The 13,525-nt window shown below is 45.4% G+C and overlaps 1 protein-coding gene across 3 annotated transcripts in view; it reads right to left on the bottom strand.

Annotated features, from left to right (window-relative positions):
• NEDD9 (neural precursor cell expressed, developmentally down-regulated 9) overlaps positions 1–13,193 on the bottom strand; it is a 206,089-nt gene extending 192,896 nt beyond the window's left edge. For 2 of the 3 annotated variants that reach the window (XM_036255612.1, XM_036255613.1), the window contains exon 1: positions 12,927–13,193. The gene's annotated coding sequence lies outside the window, so the exon portion shown is untranslated. The remainder of the gene's footprint in view (positions 1–12,926) is intronic. The other variant, XM_036255611.1, reaches the window with a different exon arrangement.
• Between the last annotated feature and the right edge of the window lie 332 nt (positions 13,194–13,525).

Here is a 13,525-nt window from a genome sequence, read left to right as displayed (position 1 = left end):
CTGCAGCCCACTGTCCAGTGTGCAAGAGGGATGGCTGCCCTCCTGGTGAAGGGACCGGCTCACAGGTCCCCGAAGTGCACGGTGCAAGTTTGCCTTGCTTCTCTGCTCAGGCCATGTTTTCTTCCTGTCACAATCTCGTACTTCTTGTATCTTCCTGACTCTACAAAGGCCATCCCAAGTCTCACCTCTCCTGTGCAAGTTTTTTGGCTTAAATTGCTCTTTTTCCCCTGCACAGTAGCATTTGTCTCTAACACTCACTAGGTCATTCATTCATTCCTTCATTCGCCAGATATTTACTGGGCACCTACCAAGTGCTAGAGATACAACAGTGAAGACAACGAAGTCTCGCACCCGCAGGACGGGCGTCCCAGAGAAAGAAACGGTAAGTAAATGTACAAGTACTGTATTCACTATGTCAGGTGGTGATAGGCGCCGGGATCGGAGCGCGTGTGTGAGGTGGGATGTAGTTCTTGTACAAAATGGCAAGGGAGGGCTGCGTGATAAGGTGACATGTGACCCAAGAGTTGAATGAGGAAAGGAAGGAGCTTTGCAGGTTATCTTCCGGAAGGTCCTTCCAGTGCTAGAGTCCTGAGTTGGGCACATGCTTGGCCTTTTGGGGGAACATCAAAGAGGCCATGTAGCTACTTTGTAAATGTGATTTTGAATGTATGCTCTCTCCTGAACTCGAATGTCATCTTCTTACGAGAAGGGACCCTACGTTGGAGATAACAGGTGATACACTGTGATGATGTCGTCTTTGAAATACACCAATTTGCAGTACATAGCCTTGTGCCTTCTCCAGGTCTTACCTAAAACTCTGACTGGCTTACTGCCCTTGGCTGTGGCACTCAGTATGCTGATAAAATGCGGAGTTCTTGCAGTGCACGTTGTGTGTGTGACACCCCTACGCCCATGGCTGTGGGTGGCACGTAACAGCAAGTGGCACAAATACTCTCATCACTGTAAGAAAATGGATTCTCAGTTCTGAACAACATGAAGTAATGTCTTTATTTCTTTTTTATTTTTTAAATATGTTTTTATTGATTTTTAGAGAGAGAGGAAGGGAGAGGGAGAGAAAAACATCAATGAGAGAGAAACATCAACTGGCTGCCTCCTGGACACCCCCTACTGGAGATCGAGCCCAAAACCCAGACATGGGCCCTGGGAATTGAGACAGCAACCTCTTGGTGCAAGGGACGGCACTCGACCAACTGAGCCACACAGGCTGGGCAAATGCCCTTATTTCTAATGCTTGCCCTTGCTTCAGACAAACACACACACACACAGACACAGACACACACACACACACACACCCCACAATGAAAACAGAGACCAACAGAGGAAATAATTTAAAGTAACCAAAGAAATGAACACCATCTAGCGGTCCTAAGTTTTCCCAAATCAATCTTCCAAAATCGTAGCGCCTTAAGTGGCTTTTAGTCATCTTGACATAAAAATAAAGAAGAGCATTAAATAACTATGAAAAGAAAAACTATGTACAAAATACTCTGATCATATTGTTTTAAATGCAACTTTATACAATTTGTTAATCCTTACTGTCATTTATAACTGAATTATATGTGCTTTTGAAAGCTGTATAATGGATAGCATGTTGTGCATAATTGTTGAAATGTGTTTATGGCCATTGTATAATTTACATCTGAGGTCCCTTGTGGACCATAAAGTCAACAAAGAAACAACCTCAGTATATTCCAATACCATATTTTAAGAAACAATTGGATTTGATTGGCTCGAGTGATTCTTGAAGGTACAAAACCTATTGCAACTGTTTTTAATTACATGGCCACCTCCCACATGTGAAGAAGGGGAATTTGTCTGCTTGGCTACTCTTTTGAATCCTTAACACCTAGCACCGTGTCTGGTCCATAGCGGGCCCTTATCAAATGTTGAATAAATAACCATTAACTTATTTTCTGAAATGAGATATGGTATCTGTGCTGGGTAATTTTATGTGTCAAGTTGGCTAGGCCAAGATACCCGAACATTTGGTCCAACATTATTTTAGATGTTGCTGTGAAGTTATAAAATATAACTTAGATGAACAGTGAAATCAGTCAGTTCTGGGTAAAGCAGATAACCCTCCATAATGCAGGTGGGCCTCATCCGACCAGTTGAAGGCCTTAAGAGAAAAAACACTGACTTCCCCTGAGCTAGAATCCTGCCGGCAGACTGACTTTGCACTCAACTGCATCATCAGCTCTCCCCTAGGTCTCCAGCCTGCCAGTCTACACTGCAGATTTTTTAAAAACTATATATTTTTAATTGATTTTTAGAGAGAGAGGAAGGGAGAGGGAGAGAGAAATAGAAACATCGATGAGAGAGAACATCGACTGGCCGCCTCCTGCATGCCCCCCACTGGGGATCAGGCCCACAACCTGGGCATGTGTCCTGACGGGGAATCAAACCAGTGACCTCTTGGTGCATGGGTCGATGCTCAACCACTGAGCCACCCTGGCTGGGCACTACTCTGCAGATTTTTATTGTGCTAGTTTCCATAAATTCAATTTCTTAAAATAAATCTTTATGTATATGTGCATATATATACACACACACACACACCCCCTAATGGCTCTGTTTCTCTGAAGAACCTTGAAGAATACAGTATTCCTTAGTCATTTACTCTTTCAATGAATCAATCAATACATTTCATTCCAAAAATCACACTCACCCACCAAGGTCCCACGGCCAAAGCCAGACTAGTGACACAAGCCCTGATCCCGGCTATTGACCTCACCTTCTGTCCTCCTGTGGAGGGACAGAGAACGTTACCTCCTCACTGTTTCGTTTCTCTAGTGATGCAAAGCACCTGCCTATTTTCTCTTTAGCGGAGCAGGTGCGAGGAGAACCCTGCACCTAGAGAAGCCACGCTGCGATGGTGTCAGGTGAGGCCCCCGCTTGCCCCTCGCTCTTAGGGGAAAATACTTCCCATGGTGAAGCTGAGCGGCTGATGGTATCACTTCCTCTAAATATTTCCACTCTTCATGAGTGAAGCTGTGGGTGGGGAACTTCAGAGTCATGGAGACTAGTTAAAAGGTTACAAAAGGTTCACAAATACTATACTGTTTGATGGCGGCGTGGTAGCTAATTAGTCCCATATACTGTAAGGAAAAGATGACTTTAAACATACGTTGGTGGGAGGCCTCCGGGGAGCACAGCATGAAGTTTGGCTCTTCAGGATCCAGCAAAGGGACCAGCCTGCTGGCACCTGTTTGCTCATGGGGGGAGGGCGCCTTCGTAAAGAGAGTTTTCATAGAGACCCTCCTACCAAGGCTCTGTGTGGTAGGGGAATTGGACGGGGAGGGCAAAAGCCTCCCTGATGTGCCCGCCCTCGGCACGATTTTTCATCCCAGAGTGTGTTTTATCTCCAGGAGTCAGTCACATCCCTCCCTTGTCTCTGTTTCAGTCCCCTTCCCTCCCTTGACGGTTTTCTCTCTTTTCTGGCCCTCAGGTTCCTAATTCATTCACCTCGTATCCCCAGTTAAAACCTGTTTCGAACATAAGGCAGGGCTTCCTGCCTGAGCTGGTAACATTGTGTACATCAGCGCAGGGAGAAATCTGGGGGCATCGTGCCTTCCTGAAATTATAGTCTGAGCCTTCATCTTTGACAATTACTGAGCACTGTCAATGGACAGAAATGATAGATGGCCACATGTCTACACCACAGATGCCGTGGAAGTGTCATCAATATCTATTTGCATCGATGTGGATTACCCGCCAAAATAACGTGGAGCCTGAGAGTCAGTTATGAAAAAATAAATATGGTATGATTACATTTGTTAACATTTCCCAAACAGGCAAAAAGAAACTGCATATTCACACAAGTTGTATATAAATTAATGTATACGTAAATGTGTATAAATTGCATATACACATATGCATCTATGTATACATATAGACATATGAGGCCAGTCTCAAAAGAGAAGTAAGGGAATGAGGGTAACAGAATTCAAGACTGCAGTTTCCTCTGTGGGAGGTGCGGGTGGAGTCGGACGCCACTGGTTAGGGGTGTGCAGCAGGCTCAAGGGAGGTAAGGTGGTCAGTAGGTGAAGATGTTTTTTTTGTTGTTGTTGTTTATCCTCACCCGAGGACATTTTTCCATTTTTTGTTCAGATAGAGCGGGAGGGAGAGAGAGGAAGAGAGAGAGAGAGAAACATCGATGTGAAGGGACACATCGAGTGGCTGCCACCCGCACGACCAACCAGGGCCGGGGACAAACTGCAACCGAGGTACATGCCCCTAGCGGGAACCGAACCCGGATCTCTCTGTACCGCAGGCCGACGCTCCAACCGCTGAGCCAAACTGGCCAGGGCGTGAACATGTTTTATTGTTTCCATTATTGTTTAGGATATACATAGACATTATACATACCTCTTTGTAGTATGAAATGCTTCACAATTTAAAAAAAATGTCTAAATTGAAATTTATCTGGATTATTAACCCTTCATTATCACCTTCCTTGGAAAGTAGGGGGCGGGGGCTTGGAGAAGAACAGGTGCTGATTGAAATTAAACAGGAAGTTGAGTTATAGACCTCTGTGAACTATAGCTTCTACCTGAAGTGAACGTGGAAAGGAATGTGCATTGACACTCACCTGTCGCACCTCATCCCGCCACTGCCCAGTTACTTCTAAACCCCGAGTATTTCTCCCTACGGCCAGAGCTACCATATAGTGAAGCTCTGTGGTGTGTCAATTTTCAGTAGTCTGTACTAGCCCTGCCTGGATATTTGGGAGCCGATGTGGGCAGTGAAGTTATGTATTTGGAAGACCAAAAGAGCCTGCAACAAACAAGGGTAGCTTGGACACCCCCTGCCCAGGAGGTCCCCTCGGGGGACAGGCACCAGGGGCATAAGACACAGCCACGCCCGCTAACAGCCCTCGTGAAGCTCCGCCCATCTCCCCTCACTCAAGTGCCACCGGCCAGATGGGCCATGCCAGGTGTGCTGCCAGTACAGTTAGAAACATACTGTTTTCTGGAAATTGACCCACTTAAAAAAAAAATTTTAAGACACTTATATTAAAAAAAAACATTTTTCTACTACTCCTGCAAATAAAAAACCAGTGCCATTGCGGTCACTAGAAGATAATCATGAAAAATAAATGTAAAAAACCAAAACCATGCTGCTACATTTTAGCCTGCGTCATTGCCTGCTGACGGCTCACAGCCTGAGGCCCACTTTCTCCTTGCTGAAAAGGTAAATGACAATGGTTACAGGATGTTAAGATCAGGCCAAAATTAAAGGGTCAAAACAGTGAAAATGGAAAAGTTTTCTTTTTGTGACAAAGTTCACAGACTCAGTGTGATTTAATAAACACATCTGTGTATTGTGTACCATGCAAAATTATCATATTGTGACCTACACTTTGGAACTTTTGTTCAAATGAGTTGTAGGGAGACAGAGAAGCAGAGGAAAGTAGCCGGGGATGTCGTAGGCTGTGGCTTCAAGGAGAGCAGTTTCTTGCAGGGCATGGTGAGTCTAAAGGAACTCTCCTTGTGACAGTGAACCTGGGCCCTTCCTCCAAGCGGGGTCTGTCCAAACACAGACACCTAAGGTCAAATAGAGTTGGCCATTGGAGAACAGAGGACGAAACAACTTGAGTATCCACAGCATGTGTAGCAGGGGGTCTTATCTTGAGTTCCTCCAGAAGCCGACCCTGACACAGCATTCAAGTGCACGTAGTTTAAGAAATGATCCCATGCCCTGGCCGGTTTGGCTCAGCGGTTAGAGCGTCGGCCTGCGGTCCAGAGAGACCTGGCTCTGGTTCCCGCTAAGGGCGCGTACCTTGGTTGCAGTTTGTCCCCAGCCCTGGAGTTGGTTGTGCGGGTGCCAACCACTCAATGTGTCCCTTTCACGTTGATGTTTCTCTCTCTCTCTCTGTTCCTCTCTCTCCCTCACTCTACCTGAACAAAAAATGAAAAAATGTCCTCGGGTGAGGATTAAAAAAAAATAATAAAAGAAATGATCCCAGGACACCTTGCTGGGGAGTTGGGGGGGGGGGAGGGGGCACTGAAAGGAAGAAAGGAAAGCCATAAAGGGAACATTATCAAACCAGCTACTACTGCAGGCAACTGGAACTTAAGCCCGCGTGGAAACTTTCGGAGAAGGTAAAACGTGTGTCTTAGAGTTATTTCACTCTCGCCTGAGGAAGCTGGGATAATTTTAGCCTGTTGGAGAGTTCATTCCTGGGCATTTTCATTTGCCTTTGGGCAATTACAGTGGTCCTCCCTGGTCTGGAGAAAGGACCTTAGCTCCTGATTCAGGCTGTTAGGAGTCAGCCCAGTCCTGATGAGGCCTGAAGGAGGTAGGTTGGGCACTGACTGCTTCTACTACACCTCTTCTCTGCCAGATACTTAACTGATTTTGCAGAGAGAGATGGAAACAATCAATGTGAGAGAAAACATAAATCAGCTGCCTCCTGCACACCCCCTACTGGGGATCAAGCCTGAAACCCAGACATGTGCCCTGACCGGGAATTGAACCAGGACCTCTCAGTCCACAGGATGACGCTCAGTCCACTGAGCCACACCAGCTGGGCCTCTGCCAGATACTTAAAGATATTATCACATTTATCCTTATCACAGCCCTCAAGATAGCTAGTTCTCTTATTTTCCTACAGAGGAAGAGGCACCAGGAATTAGACCATCTGACCAAAGTCATGCATCCTGTATGCTCCTTCACCTCTGATTGTACCTTCCCAGTCTTTGTCTTCCTTTTTTAAAAAAATTAAAGTGCAATTTACATAACAAGAATTAGCCATTTTACAACAAAATTTCGGACATCATACGGAGCAGAATTTTCACTGATACATCACCTAAGGCAACAGAAATAAAGGAGAAAATGAACACATGGGACTACATCAAACTAAAAAGCTTCTGCACAGCAAAAGAAACAATCATCAAAATGGAAAGGCAACCCACTGTATGGGAGAACATCATTGCCAATGATGTATCAGATAAGGGGTTAATTTCCAATATATATAGAGTGCTCATACAACTCCACAAAAGGAAGACAAAGAACCCAATTACAAAATGGGCAGAGGAGCTGAATAGACACCTCTCCAAACAGGACATACAAATGGCCAAGAGACATATGAAGAAATGCTCAACATCACTAATCATCAGAGAGATGCAAATTAAAACAACAATGAGGTATCACCTCACACCTGTCAGAATGGCCGCCATCAACAAATCATCAAACAACAAGTGTTGGCGAGGGTGTGGAGAAAAGGGGACTCTAATACACTGCTGGTGGGAATGCAGACTGGTGCAGCCGCTATGGAAAACAATATGGTGCTACCTCAAAAAATTAAAAATTGAACTTCCATTTGACCCAGTGATCCCACTGCTGGGAATATACCCTAAGAAGCCTGAAACACCAATCAGGAAGAATATATGTACCCCCATGTTCGTAGCAGCACTATTTACAATAGCTAAGATCTGGAAACAGCCCAAGTGTCCACCAGTAGACGAATGGATAAAAAAGCAGTGGTACATATACACAATGGAGTACTATGCAGCGGTAAGAAAGAAAGATCTCTTATCCTTTGAGACGACATGGAGGGACCTGGAAAGTATTATCCTAAGTGAAAGAAGCCAAGCAGAAAAAGACAAATACCACATGATCTCACTTATATACGGAATATAATGAACATAACAGTCTGAGGAATACAGTAGACCCAGACGCATGGAAGTAGGGCACAGACTGACATCCCTCAGAAGAGGGGATGGGGGGTGGGGGGGTGGGAAGAGATAAACCACAGAACTTATATGCATGTATGCGTGACCAATGGACATGGACAACTAAGCCGGGGACAGGGTGGAGAGGGGGTAGGGTGGGGGGTGCCAATGGGGTAAAAAGGTAAAATATCTGTAACAAAAAAATAAATAAAAATTCATATTAAAAAAAAAAAAAGAATTAGCCATTTTAAACAGAAGAATTCTGTGATATTCAATATGTTCAGAATGCTGTGCAATCACCACCTCTTTCTAATTTCTGAACATTTTTATCACCTCAAAAGGAAACTTCATATCCATTAAGCAGTTGCTTCCCATTTTTCACTACCACCAGCCTCTGGTAACCATCAAGCTGAATTCTGTCTCAATTAACTTGCTTATTCTGGATATTTTATATAAATGGAATCGTATACTTTTATGCCTGGATTCTTTTACTTAGCGTAATGTTTATGAGACTTATAGATGTTATAGCATATACCAGTACTTCATTCTTTTCTGTGGCTGAATAAAATTCTATTGTATGGATATACCACAATTTGTTTATCCATTCATTGGTTGATGGACATTTAAGTTGTTTCCACTTTTTGGCTATTGTGAATAGTGCTACTATGAAAATGCATGTGCGTGTACTTTTTGAGTTTCTGTTTTCAATTCTTCTGGATTTATAACTAGGAGTGGAATTACTGGGTCATGTGGTACTTTTGTGTTTTGCTTTTCTAGAAAGCATCCTAATCACCTTGGAGAGCTCATTCTCTTGTACCTCTGTTTAAATGTTAAAATTTCTTGAGGCTCAATGCTAAGCTACCCTTCTCTTTTCTCATCTGATGCTCTCAAGGATAGCCATGCACTGCATAATGGTTTTTCCATCAATGACAGACTGTGTGTAGGAACAGTGGTCCCATGAGATTATAATGGAGCTGAAAAATTTCTATTGCCTAGTGATGTTGTAGCCGTGAAGACGGCCAAGCAAAAGGCATTACACGTGCGTTTGTGGTGGTGCTGGTGTAAGCACACCTGCTGTGCTGCCGTCGTATGAAAATGCAACACATACAACTATGCTCAGTACATGCTGGTTGATGCTGAGAATAAATAGCTAGTTTCTGGTTTATGTACTTGCTACACTGTACTTTTTATCACTGTTGTAGAGTAGACTCTTTTGTACTTATTAAAATGTTTGCTTTAAAGTAGTGTACTGTGATACACTGGCGGTAGTCTCCTACATCTGGTGTTTATAGCATCTCTTGATTGTATCATTGTCTCCTGTGCTTGACTTAATTTCATGTTGATCTTTTTTTTTTAAAATGCCCCCCCCCCCCCCAGAAGACACATCACAGCTCCCAGGCCCACCAAAGCAAAGGATGCATTTGCTGTTACACAGATGAAACTTTAAGTTCTTTGGTCTACATCTCCAGGATTTCACAATGAATTCATTCACAGTGAATACAGCCATGCTCACTAGTCAGATCCTTTCTTAAGAACCTTCCATGTAATGTAGTTCCTCAAGGACTATTGCGTGTATCTTCACCAACTCAGCTTTTCAGGTTTCTCTGGAAATCCTTTTAAACTAAGCATTTCTCCTGGCCTCAGTGACACGCCTCAGCGGATTCACTCTCACGACATTACTCACTCGTTTTCCAGCAGGTCGCTGTCAGGCCTTCCAGAGGCTGGAGACAGGCCTGTGTCTACGAGACAGAATGGGTCTGTTTTTCTATGAAGCCTATAGTATTGTTGAAGGAGCAGATAATACAAAGCAAACAAGTAAACATTTTGGGGTGATGCTGTCTGAGGCAGACTGTGCTCAGGATATCAGCTAAGTCGCTGCTTTTCTTTCTCCCTTTGCCACCCACTGGGTGTCTCACATGGATTTGTTTATCGTGGCCCTAAGTGTCTGTACAATGACATATCCTCATCATTAAATGACACATGACTGTACGTATCATCTGTACTCGGCTTCAATTACCATCTGATACCCAGACCTCTGCTCTGAGGTCTAGAAGTTGGTCATCGTCAACTGCTTAGCTGCCATCTGCCTTTGGATGTCTGCTAGGCCCTCCAAAATCATCAGTTCCGGAACGGAACAAGCCCCGACTGGGTCTCCACCAGCTTTACCGCCCCTGTGCCTGGCAAGCAGCATCAACAGCCATTTGACTTTCCCCTTTCTCTCCTTTGCTGTGCACCACCACGTCCTGCTGCTTTTCCTTTCTAACACTGACTAATTTCTAGTTGTATATTCTCTCTCCACTGTCACCGCTCTTGTCTCGTCTGTACTCCCACAGATACCCTTGCGCGGCTGACTCTATTGACCTAACTGGTCTCCCTGCCTGCAGGCAAGGCCCCTCCCATCCAATCTCCATACTGTATCAGAAGGGAGTCCTTAAAAATGCACATCAGATCATAGTACCTCTGGATTCTTCACCCTTTTAGAACAAGCAGCATTCTTTTTTTTGATACGTGCCCCTAGAGGGAACAGAACCCCGACTCTCTGGTCCGCAGGCTGACGCTCCAACCGCTGAGCCAAAACGGCCAGGGCTACAAGCAGCATTCTTAATGTTGTCCCTTTAGGCTCATCTTGAGCTACTCCCCTCTTCCCTCCGGCCATCCTGGCCTGAACTGTGCTGGACAATTCTGCCGACACTCACCTGAGGGCCTGGTAAACCGTCCCCTCTGTCTGGGGCATGACCCAGTCCTTTGTGTTGTGAATGTTATGGTTTTTTCAGTTCTAACATCCATCTTTTTTATGGAAACACCCCCAACTCCTAGATGAGATCAGGTCCCCCCACAGTGTGTTCTGGTCCTTCACATTTGTGTACTTACTAATTAATGTCTGGACTGTACTTTTGGGGGTGATGGGGTAACATCAGTTTTGCTTCAATTTATGTAAGTTTGACTTAAAAGTGCCCCCCAGCCCTGGCCAATTTGGCTCAGCAGTTAGAGCATTGGCCCATGGACCAAAGAGTCACAGGTTTGATTCCCGGTCAAGGGCACATACCTCGGTGGTAGGTTTGACCCCTGGCCCAGTCGGGGAGGCAGCCAACTGATGTGTCTCTCTCACATTGATGTCTCTCTCTCCCCCCCCCCCCTTCCTCCCTTCTACTCTATCTAAAAAAAAAAATCAATGGAAAAATATTCTTGGGTGGAGATTAAAAATAAATAAATAACAGTGCCCTCCACACAGTGGTTACTCAGTAGATGGTTGTTAAATTAATTAATGAGAAACGGTGCAGGTCTAACTCGAAACTGATCTCGTGCCCTTCCCTTTCCACTGCGCTCCACCCTTAGCACAGGAATGTCCTTGAAAATAATCAAACTTGGGAGGAAACAGAAATGAGGAGGAAAACCGCTCAGCTGGTTCCCAGGGTTCCGCCATGGATGTTGCTCTTCACACCCACCTCTGGGTGGGGACCAGCTCCTGGGGGGGGGGGGGCTCTCCTAGCAGGATCCAAAGCACCGGAGCACCCGCTTCTACCTGTCATCACCAGCACAGGGAGAAGACTGCTCGCCCGTCCCCATGTAGCCTCAAACGACACAGAGCAGTCACCCCTTATCCAAGGAAGAGAATGTTCCAGAACCCCCTGCAACCTCAGACAGTACTGAACCTCACGTAAATTGTTTTTACTATACATGCATACCTATGATAAAGTTTAATGCATAAGTTAGGCACAGTAGGAAGTTAACAATAATAACTAATAATAAAATAGAACAATTAGAACAACATATTGTAAAAAAGTTATGTGAATGTGGTCTCTCTCTCTCAGAATATCTTATTTTACTGAACTTAGCTTTTCACTTAAAAGAAGCACTTCATGGCTTCTCTTTGGCGCATCTCAATTGCCAGCATCACCGCTCTTGTGCGTTGGGCCATTCCTGAGTAAAGCAAGGTTTCCTCGAGCACAAGCACCGCTGATGGGATAACAGACGGCCAGGAAGTGACCAGAGGGTGGGAGCACATGCTGGACAAAGAGATGACTCATGTCCCAAGCAGGATGGAGTAGGACAGTGTAAGATGTCATCATGCTACTCAGAACGGCGCATGCTTTAAAACATAGAAATTGTTTATTTTATTTTATTATTTTATCCTCACCCGAGGACACTTCTTTTTTTTTTTTTTGCATTTATCTTCAGATAGAGTGGGAGGGAGAGAAGGAGGAAGAGAGAGAGAAATATCGATGTGAGAGAGACACATCAACTGGCTGCCACCCACACGACCCCAACCAGGATTGGGGACAAACTGCAACCGAGGTACGTGTCCTTAGCGGGAACCGAACCCAGACTCTCTGGTCTGCGGGCCGAAGCTCTAACCGCTGAGCAAAACTGGCCAGGAAAGGAATTGTTTATTTTCATTTAATATTTTCTGACCATGGTTGACGGCCAAGTAACTGAAACCGCGGAAAGCAAAGCAGCGGATGGGAGGAACAACTGTATAAACCTTTTAGAATAGCTTCCCCCTTTAAAGTGGTTTGTGTTCTTCACTTTGAAGTAATTTCAGCAAGACAAAAAGGTGGCCTCAAATCCTTTGTGGAAGAAAGGCAATTGCATGAATGAATGCGTTAAATGAATGAATAAACATAGTGGAAAGTACGAATGGCGCCGTTGGTGTGGCCCAGTGTGGACAGGCAGGACACGTGTGACTTGTCCCAAGCTCCTTAGAGAGGATGCTGATGATCAGGTCTCTGCAGAGCTGGGACACACGCTGAGTTACATTTTCCATCACCGTTTCTTGCCCCCAGGAGAGTCATTCCCAGAGAGGCTGAATACGGCATTAGAAATGACTAGTCCATCCTTAAGTGTAAGTGACAGCCCACACTCTGAAGTACTGAAATAATTTAGGAAAAGGAAAAGCTCAAGGTTACCACAGGTAGGCACTCCGAGGACTGAGGAAGAGGGAGGAGCTATCGACTTCATGCACCAGGAAGAGGCTCGCCAGGATGATTTCAAAACACAGACACACGTAGGCTTTGAGTTGCCCTGAAGTCAGGCCCCCCAGGTCAACTTGAAGAAGACTTGGAATCACTCTTTCTCCTTCAGGGCATGCCAAGTCCCTCCCATCTCCATTGAAGGGGTGTTAATGGTGGGGAACACCACCAGATGTCTGCCACCAACTCAGGAAGTCAGAGCCTGAGTGAGTCGCCCCTGCTTCCCCCCGCAGGTCCCAGCAAGTGTGTGAGAACTCACCCAGGGCAGGACCGCTGGTGGATCATCTGGTCTCCCTGGCGTTCTTGCCCGTCCTCTGGGCCGGCTGGCAGGAGGCAGCAGCTCAGGCCTGTCGCCTGGTCATGCTTCCCGCACTGCGGCCACCAGCCTTGCTTCTGAAGGCAGCTGTGAGCGTCTCCCCGCTGAGCAACCACACACGTAGAATGTGAGTGGCGTAAGTGTGTGTGTGTTTTTCCTTCCGGTTGCTGTGAAGTCGTGTTGTCTCAGTTCATTTCCCCTCTGAGCCTCTTCTTTCTTCTCGGTCAGAACTTGAGATGCACTGTGAGTGATACGTAGTTTCGGGACAGGTAAGACATCTAGTTCGAATCTGTACCGTTTGCTATCTTGAGAAAGATAGGTGATCTTACATTATTGCAATAAAGCTCCTTGCTAGGCTGCATTGATGCAAACATTAGTCTATTTTAAGGCCAAGCAAACTGATTTTTGTGGTTTTTATGGACTCCATATGTTCCAGAGTTCCACTATAAATCAACACATAACATCCTTCCACTTTACGAGTATGTGTTGAGCCTGAGCTCTGTGGTAGGCACCCTGCTAGGGGTAGGTGCACAGGAGGCTCT

This window comes from Molossus molossus, unplaced genomic scaffold, assembly GCF_014108415.1.
Source record: "Molossus molossus isolate mMolMol1 unplaced genomic scaffold, mMolMol1.p scaffold_m16_p_12, whole genome shotgun sequence".
Lineage (NCBI taxonomy): Eukaryota > Metazoa > Chordata > Mammalia > Chiroptera > Molossidae > Molossus > Molossus molossus.
This window is presented reverse-complemented; position numbering and strand designations above follow the sequence as displayed.